At 39.5% G+C, this 19639-nt stretch overlaps 1 protein-coding gene across 7 annotated transcripts in view; it reads left to right on the top strand.

Annotated features, from left to right (window-relative positions):
• Positions 1 to 19639, top strand: part of kcnip4a (potassium voltage-gated channel interacting protein 4a) — a 1126071-nt gene that overhangs the window by 1049722 nt on the left and 56710 nt on the right. The gene's annotated exons all lie outside the window — the stretch shown is intronic.

Here is a 19639-nt window from a genome sequence, read left to right as displayed (position 1 = left end):
ACAATTTTGACTGATTATATCACATTATACTTATTATGTATGGACCAAGTTTCTACGGCACCATTAGCAGCAAATTCAAATTTAACTATTCCATTACTTATCACATCAATGCATTGGTGTTTACAGTGCTTTTACTAATTTTCTACCCTCATTCTTGATAAGATTTCAAAGTTTTAGTGTTTTGAAGGAGAGAGTTGAAGTACACAGAGTTGTGAAGTCAAGAGCTGGATGAGTGGGGTGAGTTTGAGGGTTAATCTCTCCCTAAAGTATAATTTTAGTAAACATTTAATAGCAAACTAAAAACTGTTTAAAAAGGTAAGATACCTTTCTTCCAGGTTTACACAGGGATATGCAGCCTCGCAGAGAGCTGGAGACAGTTAAAGGGCTTGAGCAGGTTTCACTATGTTTTGCATCTGACTCATTGTTTTTCAAAGAACATAAATACAAGGGTTTCTCAGTTCTGTTTCTCTGCATACTGTAAAATCACAATTTTGATGAAACAGGAGAGTTAGACGAGGAAGCCGACTATAAATTAATTGAAACAAATAAATAAATGTAATTAATACAGTAAAGATTGAAGGACAGGTGATGTGTCATGTTCCATTCACAGGAGAGAGAGAGATGTTTTCTCTTTACGTTGCTGGATGTTGCTTCTAATTAATTTCTTAGGAACCAATTGGAGATTATCATGATGCCGAGTGCTCCTGAACACACACACACACATTCTGGTTGAAAAACAAACCAAAAGACTGATACTGAACAAAACTACCCTGAACAAACACCCATGGAGCCAAAATTTATATCATTTACCCCCACTGTTTGAAAAATGAATGTTGCTGTACAACAAAAAGTAATTTTTTAAAAATACAGCAGTTTCTTCCATAGCCTATTTAAAACTCTATCATTACCAGACATCCTCATTTGTCTCCTAACCAACTATCTGAACTAATTGTAGTCTTTGTAAAAATCTGGGCCTAGGGCAGAGAAATTCCAGGATATCTTTGTAGGGCAAGGATGGACATTCCTGTTCCACTAAAGTTCATTTGGACACTTCAAGCATTGCTGCATATGCCTTATAAAACACTCAAGGATACTAAATTTTTGTGTCCAGGAATTTTAGGCATTTGTAATTGCAGCGAATTTAAGTAAAGTTTTTACCTAGGATTTCTGAGCCCAATAACAAATTGTGCATTGTTTTAAAAAAAACATTCTGCAGTATAGTAGCATGGTTTCTCTAGAATACCACAACAGTATTCTTGAAAGCATCCAACTAAGTAAGAATATTCAATTATGTACTTTAGAAGTGCTTTATTCTTGGAAACCAATGGGACCATTCTTGCCTGAAACAATTATCTTCATCCTTCACTTCTAGCTCACATATCAACAACTACATTGTAAAGACTTACATATTCATTTTAGCATGAGTACTTACAAAATTGAAAAGAACTTAGGTTTTTGAATAGCTGTGATTTGGCAATTATCATTTGAATGAAGATAACTACCCACAGTTCAATAATGTCAGATTTAAATTTGATTTTGACAATGGGAGAAGTGTATCACCTCTGGAGTGTTTCTCAGGAAAAACTGGGACAGCATCAATGATAGGAGGAAAGAGCATACATCTATAGAACGCCTGTCACATCTCTAAGTGATATCCCAATAATGACGGCATTCAAATACTGAAATTATTTTGATGTCTGCCCATATAGCCTCTATTTCTGCACAGAACTCAGTGTATTAATATATGTCATTCGATTGATACAAAATGTCATCTGGACAATAGGGAAACACCATTCTTCAAATTGTGCATGGAATTTTAAAAGCCCTGCTGAAACTTTGAGATGGGCACATGGGGACTCAGTTTATTTCATCTGCAAAGCTGTACTTCTGACAGTTCAGTCATTCCTTAATGTGTGTCAACTGAGATTGTATGATCTCGTCCTGAGATGGTACTTTTATCAATGAGGCAAGAGAATGTCCATCTCTAAATAGAGGTGACAATTAAGTAATAGAATGATTTGTACACATTCTTACAGGGCCAAATACTTTTATTTTCATTCTGAGCTTTCTCATATTCTGTATTATTTTTGTGAGGAGATAGTTAAAATTCATTGAATTATTTCCTCTGTCGAAGTGAAATATTGGAAGAATCAAGAAAGTTTACAGCAATATACTTCTGCCATCATATTTTCCCCCACCAAACATCCTCATGGTTGAGTGAATGCCTTTTCTTCTCATCTTGATGAAAAGTCAATTTTGCTTTTTGAGTGGAAGAAAATATGTCTCAAGATGTCAATTTTTTAAAAAATGCTAGCCATGCTTTATTATATTTCCTTCCATACTGCTAGAAAGACCCAGAATGCAATACCATATTTTGATACATTGCAATTATTTTACTTGAACCAGTTCAATGTCATATATAACTTTACCCATAGACAACTAATTTCACCATTTGGTTCCAATCCACAACAGTGACATCTTTTCTTTATGTTGTGACATCTAACAGAGAATGTTTATCAAGTACTATGGCTGTTTTTTTCCCAATCGCTGATTAACATTGGCAATGGTGAATTAGTTGGGAAATGTGGCAAAATCAGATGGAAAAGATTCTCAACATTAAAAAGGAAATCAGACATTCTTCCCCCTAAATGTTTAACAACTAGAGTTCATTGGTGTCTCCTCTGGGTCTTCGCCTTGACCAGGATTCCTCAACACATCAGAGCACACTCAATGGACAGCAACTGCTGCAGAGCCCCTCCTCCACCATCCAGGAGGTTGGCATTGAATAAATAACAGCTTCACGAAAGCATGATACATTGCAGACCCACTTTCACAATTCAGTTTGCCATTTCAGTTTGAAGTCCTTTCATTGAAATACTGTTGCAAAAACACATTACACTCAGGGACAGGGACCCATCGCTTACATTGGAATAGGGTGCATTCCAAAAAAAACATTAACTTGTCTTCTTAATGCTCACAGACTTTGCGCCTGCTTGGGCAGTCACTGCATCTCTGCCTTGCTTTGCCTCTTGGTGCATACAGCTTGCCAGCAATGAACAGTCAAAGGGTGGACATGTAGCTGTACAATGCAGCTACATTATTGTCAGACCTGCAGAGTCAGCAGCTTATGTGGCAAATATACGAATGTATTCGAACGGAATAGCTATGTCTCAAAGTCTAAGGGGAGTAGTCCTCAGTCAAGTCAATGTGGTCCTGCAACAGTAAGTCAACAGTATTGTCCAGTCTTAGTCCATAGCTTAGACATGATCTGTCAGCCACTTGGGTTGTTCAGAATCAGAGGTTTCCTATCATTATGGTCTGGGGAATGGGCCACAGTCAATCCTGCATTTCTAGTGCAAATAGTCCATGGATCAGTGGTAAGGAAAGAAGTTGCACAGAGATCAATTAGAGATCAGGTCGGTAATTATTAAAGACTGTTTTTCTAATTTGGGGGAGCAGATGGCTGTGAACGAGGGCAAGTTTTGGTCCATCCTAGAGGGTCCAGGTTTATTCACTAAAGGCCAAGGGGCATTATCAGGAGACATTGCTATTGTGGCGAAGTTGGTGAACTCAATTCTGGGGATTCGAGATAATAAGCTGGGGTGCAGAGGGACAATTAATGTGAAGGGGCAACTCATAATGTGAGGATGAGAGAAATTAAAGCATTGGGAGGGTGGGAAGGGAAGTTCATTGCTGGTCATCACTCTACCTTTGAGTGGGGTGGGGGTGGAGTGAGTGGAGCAGTATGCTGAAAATCATGCTATACCAGGAGTCAACGCGAGTGAAAAATATTATAAAAAGTATACAAAATTCAGAAATGTACCTGTCTTTTAGACCCAGGGTTGACAGAAAGTATAGAACAGGTTGCTATACTTAACAAGAACAACTATTTGCTCCAATAAATAGATGTTAGCTATGGATAAATTATGGACAGCCGACATATAATTCTACTTATTAACCCCCTTATAAAACCCCCGCTACACATATACAGAGAGACACAGAAAAATCCTGGGTGTCATGCGTGGAGGGAAGGACTGAGAAGGTAGTTGAATGGTCCCTGTCCACAGGGTTTACCTAGGGGATCCTTCTGGTTCATCAGAACCTGCTGCTGCCCCTCCATTTTTCTTCCCTCTGTATTTTAACATTTTTTCCAGGAGGCACAGAGTAACTGGCTCAAACTTCGATTAGATTCCCTACAGTGTGGAAATGGGCCTAATAGCCCAACAAGTCCACACCGACCTTCCGAAGAGTAAATCGCCCAGACCCATTCCCCTATCCTATATTTATCCCTGACTAAGGCACCTAACACTATGGGTAATTTAGCATGGCCAATTCACCTAACTTGCACATCTTTGGATAGTGGGAGGAAACTCACGCAGACACAGGGAGAATGTGCAAACTCCACACAGACAGTTGTCCAAGGTGGGAATCGAACCTGGGTCCCTGGTGCTGTGAAGCAGCAGTGCTCTCCACTGAGCCACTGTGCCGACCCAAACTTGCAAAGTTTGAAACTTACAAAGTGTCTAACTTTATTAGTTAATTCTTACTACTTACAGAAACTGATGATGGAAGATAAGCTCATTTTTTTTCAAGCTTGAGATCTTGTTATTGCAGAGAAAAGGACACCAGCTTGTTTTCCAGGAGTCCCGAAGGCTTGCTATCAACAATCACACCCACATTGTTGTTGGTAGGCAGCAGGCTTTTGTCATTGTTAATTAGTCATCATTCCACAGATCAATTTGCTTCTGGTTGCTGGTCAAATTTCCCTTTCTGCACATCCCCGGCTCAATCTTGTCTGTACTAACTTCTCCTATAGGTTGACCAAACAGCTATGTATCAGCACTTACATTGAATGCCCGGTAACTTGCTTTTTAAAAGACCAGTAATCCTGTCCACAATCATTGGTGTTTAAAACTATCCTTTTCCCATTTCAGTCCACAATGAAAAGTATACAACAATAATAAGATACACACTTTACATAGTACACTCCTAACAGGCCGTGCTGCATAATACTTGCATGTTGCACTCTGCCCAACTGGAACAAGCAAAAAGGGGAATAGGATGGAAGCTGAAGAGCTAGGAGGGTGGAAGCAGCCTTCTTCAGAGCGAGCTAAGGCCAATAAGCAGGAGGAACATCGCCTCCACCATAATAATAGTGACACATCGGGTGCAACAGGCTAGCCAGGACACCTGGTTCCAATAGATAGAAGTTGAATGAAGTCATCATTCTGGAAATTTATTACTCAACAGGTAAGAATTCTGTATTTATTCCCAGAAAATTTTTTTAAAATTCACTTTTCCTAGTGTTTCATAAATGTTAGCTTAACATTTGTTGAAGGCCTTACAGCACGTGATATTCCCACATTCTAAAATGACAAGATGGTCTGTTACAATGGGCATTAGGGAAAGAGTAGGGGTCTAAGGATAGGTATCCTGTACAGTTACATCTACAAAAAAATTCAATCAGACTGGTTATGATTAAAGTGCCAATCAATTTATGAATGTGAGGTTCGAGTTCCAGTGAAATGTTACCCATGCCAACCATGTGTCCTCAGAAGCATTTCCTTAATGTCTGCCCCAACATCTCCATCCCATCTACTGTAAAAGGCTATTCATGACTGGCAGCTTTTAATGTGCTGCCCAGCTGGGTTTTAAAGATGGTGCAAGTGATAGGAAACCTGTAAGATCCCAGCAGTGGTAAGTAATCCCACTGCTAGGCATTTGAATGGCACCTTAGAGACATGATGCATATTTATTGAGATGAACAGCTAAGAATTGCATGAGATAAGTCACTAGAACTCCTGAGAACCCCTCCATGAAACTTCCCAAAATTAATACTTAGCTGATTGTTTGGAAATTCAACCCTATTTTCAAAATGCTGCTCATTAACTTGCATTCAGTTTCTTACAGATATATTCTTGGGAAGACTGATAACCAATGATAATACCAAATGACTCAATACAGTCTGTTCTGCTGTAATGAGTGTTTCTTCAACATGAATTGGCTTTAACCCGATTGAAGAATTTAGACCGTTATTTGCAGAACATGAACTGTCCTTAACTGTATTGGCTACAACACGATTTTGGTCCTGTGTGTTTAAGTGGCACGGCTACTGCACGATTTTCTTGTAATGTGAGAATTGCATGAGAATGGAACTTTTGCATTATGTCAGAACCTTTTGGACTTCAAGAGGACACAAACATTAAAACTGGTAAAATTCCTTAAGTGTTACATTTGCAGTTGAATCTGATGCACAATTTGTAAAAAGTCTCAAATTGCCAATAGAGTCTAATACAAAGTTAAAAATCACACAACACCAGGTTATCGTCCAACAGGTTTATTTGGAAGCACTAGCTTTCAAAGCATTGCTCCTTCATCATGGAGTCGTGATGTGGAGTCTAATACATGGTTAGTCATGGAATCTAATACAGACAGTGTTTGGAGTCACCAAGCAGTCGACATTTCTCCCTATTTTTTGCTACAGAGAGAGAAGTTCCCCAGTGTAGATAACCTGAAAATAATCCTAACAAGAGTTCAGGGCCTCAGCAACAACATGAACAATAAAAAAAGGTGGATCATACAATGAACATCGGTTGTTCAGTTTGTCAAGGTGCATGGTGATCTCAAGGGCCCTTTAAAAGACTGCTAGCACATCTCAGATGGGTGGGAAGGGGCCAGCCGACTGTGATTATGTAGGAGCCAGTTAGGGATGTGAAGTGGGGGGGCCTATTGAATTATGTGGAGGGACCAGGCCCTTTAGTTGCTCCAGATTCCCTGATACTAGTGCCTGTAGATGTTTCCCTCAGCGTGGTCCTCATGCATCCAACAAGTTTGTGATCTTCTGGGTCTGATTACAATCTTTTCATTTGCTTAGGATTTAAAATGCCTGTCAGGCTGTTTCGTGAGGCCCCTCCACTGCCACTTCTGATCTATGCCTTATGGGCTGTTGCATTTGTATTCCTTCTCTCCTCCTATGGAAGGCAACTACAAAATGGCTTCCCTTCCACATCTATCACCATGTCACTTCAACACTGCTGGCTTTCACTGGTCAGGGATCTGACAGGTTGTGATTCCCTACATCACTGGTACAATTTGAGAAGATATCGTTGATCACAATCAGTATGGCCTGGTGGTATCATCAGGACTGTTAAACCAGAGACCCAGGTAATACTCTTGGGACCTGGGTTTGAATCCCCTCACGACAGATGGATTCAATGAAAATCTTGAAATAAGAGTCTAATGATGACCATGAGTCTGTTGTTGATTGTCATAAAAACACATTTGGTTCACTCATGTCCTTGACGGAAGGAAACTGCCATCCTTACCTTGTCTTGCCTACATGTGACTTCAGACGCACAGCAATTGTCCTCTGGGCAATAAATGCCTACCCAGTGACGCCCTCCTTCAATGAATTAATTTTTTTAAAAGTCAGCAGCATGCAAAAAAACAGACTGTTAACTGCCTCTTTAACAATCTTAATTAGCTTCCCATTTCTTTCACATGGGTTCAGTGTCACATTGCCTTCGTAGCAACCATTTAATTCCCGTAGTAGCTTCTCCATCCCTTCTCATCATGCATTTTGCTTCATTAAATTCTGCCCATGCTTTTCCCTCCCAAAACCTCTTCATGTCTTATTATTACTTGTTTCCTATTAGGCACTTCTTGAAATCTACACCTTTTCTTCAAGTATAATGTGCCTTGGTGTCATTGCTGGTTTTTTAGTACTCCTGTGAATCATCATGGGACATATTACAATAAAAAGGTGTTGGATAAACACTAATTGCTGCTGTTGATGCCTCAATATAATTCAGTCAGCTCTAGCATCTTTTTAACCAGCTTTTTATTATTCAACAGCTTGTCTTGAAATAATTTGAAACAAGTGACCAAATACCCCAAATTGATTGAAGTAAAATTTATTAGTATCCTTTACCTTACTTGCGGGAAGACAACAAAGAAAAAAATGGCTACCAATTCAAAATTGTATTGTTTTGGCAATAAGCTTTGAGAAAGTCTGAATGTGGAGCAGATGATCACTTTGTGATTAAAGAAACAGGAAGAGGGTTGAGTGCTAAGCCTTTGAATGATCCTTGCATCCATAGCTTTCTAACTCAGAAGTATGAGTGCTACTGCTGAACTGAAATGTGAAAACAAACACAATAAGTATGGTTTTAGTGGAAAGATTTTAACAGGCCTCAACCAACAATGTTTGCTGAAACATTTATGGAAAACAATGTCCTTGATGATTTAAATGTTGTGAGGTGAGAAAACAGCCATTGTGCCCCAAGAAGAAGAAACAGGAGGAAAATTCCACTTTGTTGTAGAAGGCAGGAATATCCTAGAAAAAGCATGTAGCCACCATTTTAATTGTCAGTGTATGTGCGGGGAGGGAGGGATATATAAGAGGTTAGGGATTGGGGGGGTAGAGGGAAATCTCTGAACAAAGACAAGAAACCCAGTAAGCACTGCAGACAGAAACAGCATTATGAACAAACAACTCTCAAAGCTGGAAAGCAACAAATGACTACAACCTAAAACTTTTATTGAAAAACTTAATGCTGTTATACACTCAAGAGTTTAAAGAAAAGACTGACACACAAAGGGAATGCTGCACAGTCTACCAAGTTCTACAGCAATTCAATTAAAAGCAGCATTCATGACAACAAGAACATAACCCTAATGTACAGGAGATTTAAAGCAATTTTATAGATTGTGAATGGATTTGCAGTAATGAGATTAATTAGTGCATTGAAATGAAAAAATGTACCTCCCAACAGATTTCAGGTCAGGGGTCAACCATACAAAACACAAGCTTGGATTTCATGGAGACTACAGTTCTTAACATACAGCATTGCCTCAAGCTCAAATATGATATGCAGAATGACAGCAGAATTACAAAGGAACAGAAAAGGAGGCAGGTACACATGAAAAGACCTCAATGTGGTACAGCCACCTTTAGAAAGTTAACCAGGGCATTTATTGGAGAACCCAAAGAACTGCAGATACTGTAAATCAGAAACAATTGCTGGATAAGTTCAGTGGGTCTGGTAGCATCTGTGGAGAAAAATCAGGGCTAACGTTTCAGGTCCAGTGATCCTTCCTCAGAACCATTATGATGATGGGTCTCTTGACCCGAAATATTAACTCTGATGCCTCTCTACAGATGTTGCTAGACATGCTGAGCTTATCCAGCAATTTTTATTTTTGCCATTTATTGGGGAGTTGGTGATCCAAGGTGGGCAACAAATGCTGGCATTGCCAGTAATGCTGCTATCCCCTGAAAGAATAATATCTCAGTATTTACTTTTGATCAGCACAGATGACGGGGTAAAATTGACTTATTGTTTCTATTGCCTGTAACATACATTGGATTATTAGTTGTTGACTGAAGACTAAGGAAATCCAAAAATTATGTGATATTGCCATACAACATATTTCTTACAATACGCTTTGACAACAGTGAATGCGAGGGGTAGTATTTGTGCTATGGCATCCAGATTCAGACCTCAGTGTGAATTTAAAAACTTTTAACCTCGCTTAAGAAGGCGAATCAACTGAGCATGGTGAAATCTCCTTGTCCCACAAACTGAGTTTCTTTCAAATAAAGGAATTATTTGGTTGCTCCTGTGACTTGCTGCAGATTGGTTGCAGATGTGCTTTCATTGGCCAAGGGAAATATAACTGGTCTATCAAAATCAATTTAAAGACTTTGATCTCAGAAATTCAATTACCCTGATGTATTTGTACTGGTCGTATAGACAGAGGGTCAGTTATAAGCTGTATTGATGTTCAAATAACTTTGATTTTTAATTTCTTAAATGAATAAAATCATTAGAACCTAAACATCTCACAACACTTCTAATGGCATTAGCATTCATTTTGGAACAGAAAGAAATTTAGTACAGTTAAATGCCAGCATATATTGGTATTTCTTACTGAAGTAAGCTAGTGATATGTTCTTAACAGTAAAATATGTCATTGTAACTTATATGTTGTAGATCAGTGATTATCAAAATTTAATATATATCAAGAAAAGCAGTTCCGAGTATCAATCACTGGGCAACGCTATTGCAAACTCTCCTCCATTCAATAGCTCAATCCTTTGCTCAGCCAAATTCATATCCATTCTGACATGTTCCTTTTACTCCACAGACCTCAACGCTCTGATAGCTAATACTGTAATTTTGGCCTTTAATATTATAGCTTTGGGAGGCCATATTGTCCACATCAATCCTCTCTGCTCCTTCAAAACATGGAATCCATCAGTCTAGATAAATTCATTTGCTGGAAATCCTTTCTTAATTCAGCCATGTCCAAGTACTTGTTAATTTTGTCTTGGATTATCATTTTGTTCCACTCCAAATAAATGTGAACTATCAAATTTTAGCTACTGTCATCTGATTGTTTTACCCAAGAGCTGTCGTGATCTGTAATTTTATAAAGGAAACTTCTTCATACAGTAAGACAGTATCTTGTCACCTTTTGTTTACATGTAGTCAGCACATGGGCTCTGACCAGCCAGCTCAGACCCAGTGCTGAGAATGAGGAGATTATCTGAATCTCCTGTTTATTTTTTTTTCTTAACCCCCTACACTACTGCCTAACTGCGGTAGTGCTTATTTTTTCCCCAGCACCCATGGTGTGTGTGTGCAGGTGTGAGACACAGTGAAAGACACAAGGTGTACAAATCTTTATTCAGTTTCCACCATCAGGAAGATAGGAAACACCCGAGTGGCCAGTGACAAGCACCACCCTTCACATCAAAGGGCAATGCTGTGTGAATCTCCTGTTTATATTTTTTTACCATTCACCAAGACGTCCTTTATTTGCACATGGAAAATCCTTGACACTGATAACATTGAAAGTTTTCAACATGAAGTTCGGGCTGATAGGATCAAAGTGTTTGGGGAGGAAGCAGGAACAGGGTTCTGAATTGGGTAGTCAGCCATGATCACATTGAGTGGACAAGCAGACTTGTAGGACCAAATGGCCTACTCCTGCTTCTATGTTCTATATTTCTAAGTTTCTATGCAAAAACATCAACATAAAATGTCTGCGGTGGTCACCTGACAACATTTTGTGATAAACTTTAACAAACCTATGTAGAATCCTTCTGCATTAAGTTTACATTTTATCTTAGAGCATTGAAATCAGAAAATGGTGTCATTGTCAAGAAATTTCAATCTCCTATTTAATTCATGTGTGGGATCATTTCACATATTGAGAAACAAAAGACTCATCTGCCAGTTAACCAGCTTGGAAAGATAATGGATCTCAATTCCAGAGTACAAACTGTACTGTATTATAACAGCTGCTTTTGAGCAGCAGAACTGTGAAGAAATTTGTGTCAAGAAATGAAATGATCTTCCTCCCTGTTTCCCTCATCTTCTTGGAATAAAGCATTCTGTGAAAAAAATAAAGTTGGGAAAACAATCATTCATGGAGAACTACCAAAGATATCTGCAGATTCAATTACTGCAGAGGATAAAATTCAGCCAATAACTAACAGTGGTCTCAGGTTTAGAATCCAACATCTCAAGGACTCTAGTGACATTTTAATGGCACAACTTTTATTCTCCCTGCTTGTGTTAGGCACTTGTTAACTGCATTTTATGTGTATTTCATGACAGAGCCTTATTATTTCTATTCTCTGGAATAGTAGGTTATAAAACTCCTTTTTCTTTTACAACGGTAAATGTTGGTAATTTGCTCCTTCACTGTTGAGTGAACTAGAATTTAATTGAAATGTGAAAGCTACATAGAACATAGAACATTACAGCGCAGTACAGGCCATTCAGCCCTTGAAGTTGTGCCAATCTGTCATACCAATCTAAGCTACACTATTCCATGTACGTCCATATGCTCGTCCAATGATGACTTAAATGTACCTAAAGTTGGTGAATCTACTACCGTTGCAGGCAAAGCATTCCATACCCTTACTACTCTGAGTAAAGAAACTACCTCTGACATCTGTCCTATATCTATCACCCCTCAATTTAAAGCTATGATCCCTCGTGCTCGCCATCCCCATACTTGGAAAAAGGCTCTCCCTGTCCACCCTATCTAACCCTCAGATTATTTTATACGTCTCTATTAAGTCACCTCTCAACCTTCTTCTCTCTAATGAAAACAGCCTCAAGTCCCTCAGCCTTTCCTCATAAGACCTTCCCTCCATACTAGGCAACATCCTAGTAAATCTCCTCCGCACCCTTTCCAAAGCTTCCACATCCTTCTTATAATGCGGTGACCAGAATTAGACACAATACTCCAAGTGCGGCCGCACCAGAGTTTTGTTCAGCTGCAGCATAACCTCATGGTTCTGGAACTCGATCCCTTTATTAATAAAAGCTAAAACACTTTTGCCTTCTTAACAACCCTGTCAACCTGGGTGGCAACTTTCAAGGATCTGTGTACCTGGACACCGAGATCTCTCTGTTCATCTACACTACCAAGAATCTTACCATTAGCCCCGAACTTTGCATTCCGGTTCCTCCAACCAAAGTGAATCTCCTCACACTTGTCCGCATTAAACTCCATTTGCCACCTCTCAGCCCAGCTCTGCAGCTTATCTACGTCTCCCTCTAACCTACAACATCCTTCATCACTATCCACAACTCCACCAACCTTAGTGTCATCTGCAAATTTACTAACCCACCCTTCCAATGCCCTCATCCAGGTCGTTTATAAAAATGACGAACAGCAGTGGACCCAACACTGACCTTTGCAGTACACCACTAGTAACTGGACTCCAGGATGAACATTTCCCATCAACCACCATCCTCTGTCTTCTTTCAGCAAGTCAATTACTGATCCAAACTGCTATATCTCCCACAATCCCCTTCTTCCGCATTTTGTACAGTAGCCTACTGTGGGGAACCTTATCGAATGCCTTGCTGAAATCCATATACACCACATCAACCGATTTACTCTCATCTACCTGTTTGGTCACCTTCTCAAAGAACTCAATAAGGTTTGTGAGGCACGACCTACTCTTCACAAAACTGTGCTGACTATCCCTAATCAAATTATTATTTTCTAGATGATCATAAATCCTATCTCTTACAACCTTTTCCAACACTTTACCAATAACTGAAGTAAAGCTCACTGGTCTATAATTACCAGGGTTGTCTCTACTCCCCTTCTTGAACAGGGGAACCACATTTGCTATCCTCCAGTCTTCTAGCACTATTCCTGTAGACAATGACAATTTAAAGATTAATGTCAAAGGCTCGGCAATCTCCTCTCTGGCTTCCCGGAGGATCCTAGGATAAATACCATCCGGCCCAGGGGGCTTATCTATTTTCACACTCTGCAGGATTTCTAATACCTCTTCCTTGTGAACCTCAATCCCACCTAGTCTAGTAGCCTGTATCTCAGTATTCTCCTCAACATTGTCATTTTGTAGAGTGAATACTGTTGAAAAATATTCATTAAGTGCTTCCCCTATCTCCTCTGACCCCACACACAACTTCCCACTACTATCCTTGATTGACTCTAATCTTACTCTCGTCATTCTTTTATTCCTTAAATACCTATAGAAAGCCTTAGGGTTTACCCTGATCCTATCCACCATCAGCTTCTCATGCCTCCTCCTGGCTCTTCTGACCTCTCTCTTTAGATCTTTCCTGGCTACCTTGTAACTCTCAGGCACCCTAACTGAGCCTTCACATCTCATCCCAACATAGGCCTTTCTCTTCCTCTTGACCAGAGATTCCACTTCCTTCGTAAACCACGGCTCCCGCGCTCTACAGCTTCCTCCCTGCCTGACAGGTACATACTTATCTAGGACACATAAGAGCTTTTCCTTGAATAAGCTCCACAGTTCTAATGTGCCCATCCCCTGCAGTTTCCTTCCCCATCCTATGCTTCCTAAATCTTGCCTAATCGCATTGTAATTGCCTTTCCCCCAGCTGTAACTCTTGCCCAGTGGTATACACCTCTCCCTTTCTATCACTAAAGTAAACATAACAGAATAGTGATCGACATGCTACATGCTAGAACAAAATTTGTTGTGACTGACCAAGGATGTGTTTAAAACAGGTTAAAACAGTTCTCTTCAGCTGATTGCAACAAATTTCAGGTCAAACTGACACTAGCTGCTGGTTTATCCCTGTATTCTTTTGTGAACAAGAATAAAAATGTAAAGATTGCCATCTTAATTCTCCACCTTACTTCTCTCCAACAGAACTGAGCTAACACTAGTGATCATGATTTGGAGATGCCAGTGTTGGACTGGGCTGTACAAAGTTAAAAATCACACAACACCAGGTTATAGTCCAACAGGTTTAATTGAAAGCATCAGCTTTCGAAGTGCTGCTCATTCATCAGGTAGTTGTGTAGTGTAAGATTGTAAGACACAGAATTTATAGCAAAGGTTTACAGTGTAATGTAACTGAAAATATATATTGAAAAAGACCTGGACTGTTTGTTGAGTCTTTAACAATACTATAACCTGGTGGTGTGTGATTTCTAACTTTGTACAACACTGGTGATGTTAACTTGACAAACAATCTTTTTTTTAACCCATTCCATGTTTCAATTATCCTTTTCTTCACTATGACTTCAGCAGAATCTGCTTTCTTGGTGAAGACAGTTACAATATAACCATTTAATAGCTCAGCCTCCTTGTCTGCTCATGTGTATCAGTAACATGACACTAAGTATTTGTCACCTTTTTCATTTTATCTTATGACCTCTATTGTCATTAAAGTAGCTCTAGATTTATTTGCCCCACTTATTTCCTCTTGTGGGAATGTACCCAACTATACCAAAGCTATATTTTCCTTTTTGGTTCCTAGTCAGTCTTACTCTTACAATTCATGTATTATTTATATCAAAATCACAGCATTTTTTACGATAGTCCATTGTTTAATTAGTTTATGCTTGCTGACTATTCTTTCTGATATACCTGAGACAGATCAACTCCCAACTCATTGAAATTGGCCCTGATATCTACCCTGGGTGTATCCTTGTCCTTTTTTATAACTAACCTTAATTTTATATACTATAAGCAATGTTGCACTGCTGACACTTGATCCACTTGACTCAACTTATTTTCCAGAACTAGATCCAGCAATGTCTCATTCCTGGTTGGGCTAGAAACAAGGGTCTGCGATTTTTGCCTCAGTAGAGCCAGAAATAAAGTAATGTAGACAGAACATTGCACCACTGGCCTGTGTACCTGTTCCCTGGGTTTGTCCCCAACCCAGGCCAGGCCATTTTCCCAGAAGAAGAATAAAGGTGTAGAAGGCTACTTGTCTGCAACAGACTGGGCAGCCAATTGTCCCCATTAAAAGCCTCCTAAAGCCTGTTAACACAGGTCTATATTTGGCTTCCCAGCTTCTGGAAGTGACAAGGAACAGTTTAATTTGAGCAATAACAGTGAGCCACCATAGTGAGAGGCTCCCCCACAGTGCTTGCCTGTCTGCTAAGACCATTTTTCATTCAAATTTAAGATAATTGGAGAAAGAACGTTCCTTTTTTAAATTTTGAGCACTTCGGCATTCAATTTGGAAGGCCTCTGAGTGGCTCACCAGCTTCTAGCGGCCACCCATAGTCCTTTATTGGGTAATGAAGCAACTGTCCTTGATTGGCTGCGCCATGAAAAATCAGATTAAGTGACTGCTTCCCACACACTGTGAGCTTCAGATTATCATTGAGACAGTCAGTAGGCTTCTGAAAATCTGCCCATGCTGATTTAGAAAATTCGCCTGGATACACTTCAGAAACTCTTCTCCTTCTCTGGCATATGTAATAATGAGATCCCAGTTTATTTTTGGCTAATTCCCCACTATCAGTACATTGTAGTTTTTGCACATTCTTAACTTCCCATTGAAGTTGATTTCCTGTATCTTTGCTGATAGTGCTGTCCTGTAGATTGTGCCACCTTCTCACCACCAATAATGGCTCCATTTTAAAACAAAAGATTTGTCAAAAATATTCTGTTCATGATTGTTCTCACACATCATGTTTATCCAATACAATAACATTTTCTCTAATCAGTATTGCCTCCTCTTCTGCTTTCTTATGTTTCCTGAGCACCATGCATCTAGGGATAGTTAATGCAGTACTTCCATATTTTTACAGCTAGATTTCCATTAACATTATACGATCATATTCTCATGTGGTTGTTTGTACCTTCAGCTCACCAAGGTTCTTCTTAGCTCACTAAAGCTGCTTTGTTTCCTGAGATGTAGGAAGCCTGCCAGTCAATGTTAAACCTACTCAATATGTTAAATCAAGTTGGACTGTTGTAGACAGCTTCCTGATGGGCTTTAATTCTTTTTTTGACTATTGTACATTCTGTCCACACTTAACTGCGTCTAGGCCTAATGTTAAAATTTCTACTTTAATTCTAAAGCCTCACACAAAATTGGATGTATGTGCTGCAATTCTAAACTTGGAAAATAGACACAACAAGTTCATTTTCCTCCCACTTAATGTAGAATACTGTGAATACATATTCAATGTATTAAACCAGAAAAATTGGAAACAGTCAAAGTGCAAGTCCTCTTTCAGTGTGAAATACATCTCATGTTCAGTGATGTACCATTAATTACTCTGGTTACACTGATAAATCTGCATGTTCCTTCTGAAGGGACAGAAATCAAATACAGTTTTAGTACCACGTTACTACATATTACTTGGCTTTGTTTTCTGAGCCATTGCAAGAAAAGACAAGAAAGAATCACCAGTGAGGTTGTACGGGTTTTTATGGACACAATGAAATGACTCTTTTTGAACTAAAGTTTAGGCACCCATTCAAGATGACTGAAATGATTCAGTTAAAATATACCAGGACATAGAGTAGTGTACAGTACTGTTGCAATTGAGAGAGTTAGTAATTTTATCAGCTACTGGTTGCAAGTTAGTATTAGGGAAGATGTAACAATGGAAAAGCAAAGATCATTAGGTCATGAACATTGACTGATGAGCTACTCTACAAACCTCTTCTGCCCACAATCCTCCCATTCATTGTTCAATTACTGCATCCAGCAAATATGATGTAGTGGTAAAGTGACCAAGATCATTAAAACCTCTTGAAGTTATTACTCTGTACATCACAGTCAATGTGCCATACCCTCAGTATTCCATCAAGTCTGATCGTTATAATTATTATTCTGACCCAGAGTCCCCAGAATTTTATTCTGACCTTAGAATTGAGAGATAAAAATAATAAACCTACTCACCTGGCAACAAAAATTCACTCATGATTAAATTCAAAACATTTTTGTTAATTGAATTTATCCTTTTACAGCCTCCAGTTACCTATTTATAGATTTGATTCGATACAGTACTTAATTTGCACAGTCGGTTTTTGAAGGCGGTAATGTAGCCTAATGAATCATTTCTTCAAAGCTCTCTTGAACAAGAGATACAAGAATAGCAAGGATTTATTTTGTATTTATATTTGGGATCAGTCAATGCTAATTGCCTACCCCTTAAGGAGTGATAGTGTTCTTAAGGAGTTGATAGTGACCATTTGTTCAAGGGTATGGTGAGGATGCTTCAATGTTGTTAGGTAGTGAGTTCTTGGATTTTAACTTGGATTCAGTAATGAATAGTCAATAACTTATTTGTCCAGGTCAGGGTGGTGTATGGTTATGAGGAGAATTTGGAAATAATGGTATTCTCATATTTACATCAAGACCTCACTAGGTACAGCTGGTTGCTAACATGTATCAATGCAAAAGAAAGAGTTTGCATCCAAAGAGCACCTTTCCTAGTCTGCAAACATCTAAAATGCTTCACATCTAACAAATTGTTTTTTGAAATACATTCATAGTTATAATGTGTGCAAGCACAGCAGCCCATTTATGCACAGCAAGGGACTACAGACAGTGAGATAAATGAATAATTAAACTCTTTGAATGATGTTAGTTGAAGGATAAATCTTGTTCAGGATAAATTCAGTGGAGGACACTAACTGAGCATTTTCCCAGTGTGGCTTTGCCGTTACCATTTCTCACCTTAATGATCTTGAAGGGTGTAGGCAGAGCCTGTACAGTAGGAGAAAAATCCATCAAACTTAGGATTTTGAGAAGCTTCTCAGAAAAGATCTTAGCGTTATAATAAACTTGTTTCAATGATATTAAAGAGATAATTCTCATCTTTAATTCATCATATTTTGGATGAAATGGTTGGTTCCAGCAGTTTCTTTTTACACTTGCTCTCTGGGTGTGTGCTGATGGCTAATCTACAGTTATTGCCCATGAGTGAAAGAGTCTTGAACCAGACAGCATCAATTTAAGAAGGTTGGCTAAAGATTGAATTGTTAACATGAAGGAAAACGTTATTGTGCAGTGAACGGTTGGAATATGGAATGCACTGAGAGTTTGGAGCTAGGAGATGGAATCTGACCTTTCAAAACAAAGTCTGAAAAGTACACGAAGAGAACAGTTGTAGGGTTAGGGGAAAATGTGGGTTAGTGGGCATAGCTGGCTGTTCTTTCCGAGAAATGGCATGGATGCAAGGGACTGACTGGCCTCCTTCCATTGTGTAACCATTCCATGATTCTGGGTTTGGATGAATTAATGATCCACATTGAGGTTGTCCACAGTCATTTTACAATTGGCCATGATACAAAGAAATGAAAGTCTCATCTGAGCTGTTGATCAAATGTTGAAGGAAATTGTTGAGTTCAAGCTGATTCATATTGGGTCATTAGATGTAAATAGAAACTGAGTGGGTAAATTCACACAGCAGTAAGAGACTTGCCCTGATTTTAAGAATGGAAAATTGGGATGTTCCTTAGTGTTGTATGAAATTGTCATATCAGCATGCAATCATTTTCCAAAATGTCCATCTATGCGTTATTCTATAGTAATTCAATGCATCTGTGCAGGAGTGGAAAAATCTGCACACTAAAGGTTTTGAGATGATTTTCAGAAAAAGCTTTCAGGAATGTGGCCGACTGCAAATAAAGGTGTCAAGATTAGAGTGGTGCTGGAAAAGCACAGCAGGTTAGGCAGCATCCCATGAGCAGGAAAATTGACATTTCGGGGCGGAGCCCTTCATCCAGAATGAGGTTGGAACTCTTGGGGGTGGAGAGATAAATGGGAAGGGCTGGAACTGGGGAGAGTAAAATAGGTGGATGGAAGTGAGGGTAAAAGTGATAGATCAGAGAGGAGGGTGAAGTGGGTAGGTGGGAAGGGAGGTTGTCAGGTGGGGCAGGTCGTGAGGATGGTGCTGAGCTGGAAGTTGGAACTGGGGTAAGGTGGGGGGAAGGGAAATGAGGAAACTGGTGAAATCCATATTGATGCCCTGGGGTTGAAGAGTCCCGAGGTGGAAGATAAGGCGTTCTTCCTCCAGGTGTCGGGTGGTGAGGGACTGGTGATGGAGGAGGCCCAGGAACTTCTTGTCCTCGGCAGAGTGGGAGGGGGAGTTGAAATGTTCACCTACAGGGCGGTGGGGTTGATTGGTGCGGGTGTTCCTGGGATGTTCTCTGAAGTGTCCTGTGAGAAGGCGTCTAGTCTCTCCAATGTAGAGGAAACTACATCGGGAGCAATGGATACAATAAATGGCGTGTGGAAGTGCAAGTGAAACTTTGATGGATGTGGAAGGCTCCTTTAGTGCCTTGGATGGAGGTGAGGGAGGAGGTGTGGGCGCAGGTTTTGCAATTTCTGCGGTGGCAGGGGAAGGT

This window comes from Chiloscyllium punctatum, chromosome 1, assembly GCF_047496795.1.
Source record: "Chiloscyllium punctatum isolate Juve2018m chromosome 1, sChiPun1.3, whole genome shotgun sequence".
Taxonomy (NCBI): Eukaryota; Metazoa; Chordata; class Chondrichthyes; order Orectolobiformes; family Hemiscylliidae; genus Chiloscyllium; species Chiloscyllium punctatum.
Note: the sequence above shows the minus strand (reverse complement) of the source record. Positions and strands in the feature narration are given on the sequence as shown.